Here is a 6,489-nt window from a genome sequence, read left to right on the forward strand (position 1 = left end):
CAAAAACAGAAAGATGAACTGGAAAATGAGAAAAAGAAAGTGGAAGAGGTCAAAAGACAGGCTGAAGAAATGAAACAAGCAATCGAGAGGGAGATGGAGTATGTGAAAGATAAGAAAAATGACTTGGTAAGACAAGGATGGCAAATGTGTGAGGACAAGAAAACACATAAGATGGAAATAGAAGCTTTCCAAGCAGCAAAAGCTGATCTGCAGGAGAAAAGTAAAGACCTGCAACTGCTGTGGCGAACGATGAAAGAGGAAAAGGCCCAGATAAGATCGATGAAGGTACAAGAAAAGGAAAATTCTCTAAAAGTACAGAAAGAGAAGAAGAGGCTCTTGAGAGAGAGAATGTTCTCAAGAGACTACAGGAAAGAACTGGAAATGGTACTGAAGGAACTGGAGATGGAAAAGACACGAATCTTTGGCAGCACACAAGGCAAGGCCAGACAAGGCAAGTTTATTTGTATAGCACAATTCAACACAACGTAATTCAAAGTGCTCTACATCAACATTAAAAGTGGCAAGACACAATTAAAACATAAATAACAAATAAAATGAAATAAAATGATAAGAAAAGAGGTAAAATAATAGAAAGCACAAGTTGTTAAAAAGTAAGGGCAGTAGAGTACAGCAGGTACACATCATATTCTTAAAATGGCAAGAATTACGTTTCTATACGGTCAAAACGTACAAAGACCGGGTCAAATACATTATTACAAAAGTAATCTGTCACAATTCGTACGGTGAATTAAACCAATTTGACAATTCTATGCCACAATGCCTGTTTCCAGGTCTTATTTCACACAACAGACGGGAATTACGTTTCTATGCGGTCAAAACTTACAAAGACCGGGTCAAATACAGTATTAGAAAGAAATCTGTGCCGATTCGTGCGGTAAATCAAATCAATTTGACAATTCTACGTCAAAAAACCTGCATTCAGGGCTTATCCATAACTTTGCGCAGTTTTCAAAAGGTATTTAATTTGAGAGTACGCTTAAATAACAAATAAAATGAAATAAAATGATAAGAAAAGAGGTAAAATAATAAAAAGCACAAGTTGTTAAAAAATAAGGGCAGTAGAGTCCAGCAGGTAAGTATTTAATTTAGGAGTACGCTTCAGTAAACAGTAATGTTTTTAGGCCTGGTTTAAAGGATCTACAGTTGGAGCAGACCTCAGGTCTACAGGAAGTTTATTCCACCGGTGAGGAGCAGAATAACTGAACGCTGCCTCACCTTGCTTGGTTCTGGTTCTGGAACCACAACAAACCAGATCCAGATGAACCTCAGGGGTCTGGGAGCTTCATAGGAACTAACAGATCAACCATGTATTTTGGTCCAAGACCATTCAGGTCTTTGTAGACCAGCAGTAAGATTTTAAACTCTATCCTTTGACTCAGTGGAAGCCAGTGTACTGATTTCATGACCGGTGTAATGTGGTCCAGTTTACTGGTGTTTGTAAGGACTCTCAGCGTTCTGGATCAGCTGCCTGATAGATTTCTTGTTAAGGCTTGTAAAGATGCCATTGCAATAATCCAACCTACTGAAAATGAGTGCATGGATAAGTTTTTCCGTGTCTTGTTTAGACAGAATCCCCTTAATTCTAGCAATGTTTTTCAGGTGGTAATAGGCAGATTTAGTGATAAACTTTAGATGGCTGTTGAAGTTCAGGTCTGAGTCAATAATTACACCAAGATTTCTGGCTTGATTTGTAGCTGTCAATGACATAGAGTCAAGGTGATGTTTTCCCTTTCACTTTTAGGGCCAAAAATGATCACCTCTGTTTTTTTCTGCATTTAGATGGAGAACATTCTGGCACACAAGACACACAAGACCAAGAGTGTGCAGAACTCAAGAGAGAGGTGGAAAACGAGAAGGAAAAGGAAGCCGCACAGAAAAAAGAGCTGCAAGAGGAGACGAATCAATGAGATGAACAGGAGACGAAAGAACTGGAGAAAGCGCTTGGGCGTCTCCGGGTCTCCCCGGGGGGGCTGGGCCGTGGACGTGGGGGCCCCACTCGGAGGGCCCGGCCCTGGGTGTCTATGTCTTATGTTGTCAGTATGAATGGGAGGATGTTGGACCGTTTCCCTCCGTCTGGGGGCTCCGGCGGCGCCGAGGGCGCCCGTGGAGGTACGGTGGGGCCCTGGCCCGGCTCGGAGGGCTGGCTCCCGTCTACTGGATGGCCGGTGGGGGGACGCGGGTGTCTTATCAGGGCCGGCTTTGCTGGTCCTGCCTCCTGGCTTCGGCCTCTTCTCCCCCTCCTTCCCCTCCCTGTTTTTATGGCATTAATCACATGCACTCAACACCAGGGGCGGGAGGGGGTCCCACATCACCCGCGCTCCCTCACCGGCCTGGGATACGTGGGTCGGGGTACCCGGGCCCGGCGGGGCTCGCTGTGCAGCCTGGGGTGCCTTCTGGCAGTGCTGGACCCCCCCGGGGAGGGGGAAACGGTGCGTGATTGTGTGTCTGTGTCGGTGAGAATGCGGTATGGAAGGGTCCTGCCATGGAGGATTTGAGCCTCCATTGGCAGGCCATCAAAACTAAATAATAAAAAAAAAAATGATAAAGATCAGTCCGCTGAGCATCTGTTCTGTAATGTTAATATTACGGTGTCATGTTAAGCCATATCTCCTGGGATTATTACAATATAACTGAATGTATTTACACAGAAACAGGTTTGATGTGAACTGGATACTAGATATCTCTCATAATTTTCGCTAACTTCATTTTTATTTTGCTCATGTTTATGCAACTCTTGGGGCCACATTTTCTCTGGTTAGCATGTTTTAGCCACAATATTGTTGACTTACAGATTATAACAACCATTGCAACAGCAGCTGAGTGTCTGTAATTTCTGAAATAAGCCCCGAAATGTGGTCCATCATTGTTACAAGAGGGGAGGGAAAAGCAGGAGTTCTTGTGGTTGAGGAAAGAAAAAGTTCTCTGATATCTGCAGAGAAGCTGAGATGACAACAGGTCTGTCTGAGGGAGCACGACGGACCGATACCGACGCTGAATGATCACAAGAACTCATCTGGGCTCAAACAGAACCTTTAAGGAAGCTTCAGAATGAGGAGATGTCGATTTCGATAAACAGAAATAAACACTGATGGAAACTTTAGATTTCTGATTCTGAAATGATGCTATCTATTAAGAAGTACAAACAACATGCATTACATGGATGTTTGTTCATGCAGTAGAAGAAGAACAAAATGAATCAAAACGTTTCCTGAAAGCAGCGTTTACTAGAACCGAGATCATTTTGAGTTGACTCTTTGCAGAAGCAGCACCTTCTAACGTTCAAGAACAGTCTGTTATATATGATATATTACCTATGATCATTTAATATTAACAGGGAGCAAGAAAAGACATGCTGTTCAAGGCTGGAAAGACGTCCCAAAGATGTATTTCAGTGGATCAGACACATTGTAGCTGCTGAATGAGGGTGCTGCATGTTAGAATAAGGAATTGGTCTACTCATGTTCCTGGTGATCTTTCACTGTTCACTTACGTTTCAGGGAATGAGAAAGTTCTGTGTGGAGGGGCAGCGGGACTTTAGGGAGTATTTTAACACAAGACCTAAGTGTCATGGGCAGCACTAGAGGAGACTCGAGGTCTAAATGTGAACAATGCACCGTTCATAATCACTGACAGAACCAAAGTTACAACTTTCTATGTGAGCTCACGATGACACGAGTCTCAAAACCAGCGCCTCAGACGAACAGTTGCTGCTGATGTGTTGTGGCTTGGACAGATCGCAGCTAGTCCTCAGAGGAGAACAGCTATGAGAGGTTTTATTGTGGAGGAGGGGTATTTTTAAGGTTGAGGTTGTGTGTAATAGTAATTAGGGTGGAGGTTGAGTTAAAGAATCTAAGAAACATGGTTTCATAGATGCAGCAGCTCATTGAGCTCCCTAGAAGAGGCCAGAGTGTGAGGAGGCGACTGGGAGGGAGATCCAGGAGCTGCAGTATGGAGGTGTGGACTGATGAAGAGGAGGTTACCTGAGAGGGGGAAGAGGGCGAGGATCTGGCTGGACCCCGCGCAGCTGCCGCAGGTTCCACCACAGACTCACTGGGTTCCAGTGGTGGACAGTAACGGAGTAAATTTACTTGAGTACTGTACTTAAGTACATATCCAGAGGATTTGTACTTTACTTGAGTATTAGATTTCTTTGGTACTTATTACTCTTACTTGAATACATTTCCAAGACAAATATTTTTACTTTTACTCGAGTAAATTTCTAGGAAGGCTGAAAAGTACTCGTTACTTTCAGGTCTGCTCTTTTATCTTCTTCCCTAAAATCCTATTTTTAGACGGATATTGGGAGACAGGCACAGAGACAGACATTGGGAGACAGTTTGTTATGCTCTATATTGCTATATTATACTGGTACATGTCCTTCCTGTAAAGTTAAGTGACTTCAACATTGAGTTATTGAAAGCAGAGATGTAGTTTTTTGTAAAGCAGTGGTCTTTGAGGGGGATCCAGACTTAGTTGGATGGTGCAGGTTCATTTGGTTTCAGTCCATGATTGTTAATAAACTCTGCATCATCTGCTGTCCTCTTATGATGCCATTCATTTGATTTGTTTTTGGTGTTTCTGCAGGTTTTATATAACATTGTGGTTCTAAAAGCAGCACAACAGTGCAGCTGGTTTCAAAGAGTTAATTCTCAGAAACAATAGTTAAAAGATCCTTAAATTAATTTAGAAAAAATATAGTAATTTACTGATGTGGAAAATAAGAAATTTACTCTTACTCTTACTCTTACTCTTACTTTTACTGAAAGTAAATTTAAAAGCATTTACTTTTGGATACTTAAGTACCTTTAAAAGCAAGTACTTTTCTACTCTTACTCGAGTAATATTTTGACTGAGCTACTTTTACTTGTAACAGAGTAAATTTTGACCAGTAGTATTTGTACTCTTACTCAAGTACTGGGGTCGAGTACTCTGTCCACCTCTGCAAATAGGATGATACCTTATTCGCAGGTCCAACCTCCTTCTTCAAAGCTACATTGAATGCACCATTATAATATGATACAGTATAATATAATATGATATAATATGATATAATATAATATAATATAATCAAAGCATAATTTCTGTCCTCTAGCTTAAATTGAAAAAAAAAGTTTTATAAAATAAGATATTTTATTTATATTATGTGTTCACCAGTCACATCTTCGTGTATTCCTGCTCAATTGCTTGTTAACTGAAAAAACCAATCAGCAAAGCATTTAGGCAGGTAGACATGGTCAAGACAACTTGTTGAAGTTCAAACTGGGTATCAGAATGGGAAACAAAGTGAGGATTACATAACATGGTTGTTGGTGCCAGACAGGCTGGTCTGAGTATCTCAGAAACTGATGATCTGGGATTTTGACGCACAACCGTCTCTACAGTTTACAGAGAATGGTCAGAAAAAGAGAGAAATACAGCGTGTGGCAGTTGGTTGGACAAATACGTCTCATTGATGTCACACTGGTTTGAGATGATAGAAAGGCAACAGTAAATCAAATAACCACTCGATACAACCAAAGTATGCAGAATACCATCTCTTAATGCACAACATTTCAAACCTTGAAGTAGATTGGGGGGGTTTGGAGTAATCAACATGGAAGCTGGATCTATTCTGCCTTGTATCAACGGGTCAGGCTGCTGGTAGCGGTGTAATGGTGTGGGAGATATTTTGCCATTTGCCAAAAAATGCTACCTAATGGTTTTTTCTACATTTGTAGAGCTACAACTTTACTGTTTTACACTCCCTAACCCCCCCCCCCCAAAATTTCACTTGTCAGAACCACTCAAGGTGACCAAACTTACTTATGATTTTTGAAAAGATCCATGTCTATAGATGATATTTTGATATGATAACCCTTCCCGAGTGGCAGCTGTATCATAGTTATCAGCTCATGAAGCTCAGAAAATGACATTTTAGATGCTGGTGCATATCCTGGTTTAGACTCATGTACAGGATTTCTGTCAATGTGTCACAATATTGTCTTTGGTATCATTTTAAAGGGGACCTTTTAAGCATTCATTCAAGCTAAGATGTGAATCTTTCTGACCAATTTAGAGGTCACTGCAGCTCTTTAAACTATAAACAACACACATTTTTACACAATTTTCGCCTAAATTATATACTATCTTTTAGCTCTGTGTCAACTAGGAACAACAGAGACACAAAATACAAAAACTGGAATACTCACAGGACCATAAGGATTCAGGAAATGTATAATATACCCCTACTATATTGTTGTTACCGGTCATTGTGAGCCTTAAACTAGAAGAGCATCATTAGGCTCCTATGAAACTATAACAGCCACTAGGCTGATGTCACAAACTGGTCTTTATCATGCAAATACAGGACATAAAGGACATAACAATGAGATAAGCAACAACCTTAGTTTTATAAACAACATTAGAGACACAAAATACAAAAAATACAACAAAAAAAAATACAAAAACGTGAATACTCACAGGACCATA

The sequence above is a fragment of the Cololabis saira genome, chromosome 3 (genome assembly GCF_033807715.1).
Source record: "Cololabis saira isolate AMF1-May2022 chromosome 3, fColSai1.1, whole genome shotgun sequence".
NCBI lineage: Eukaryota > Metazoa > Chordata > Actinopteri > Beloniformes > Belonidae > Cololabis > Cololabis saira.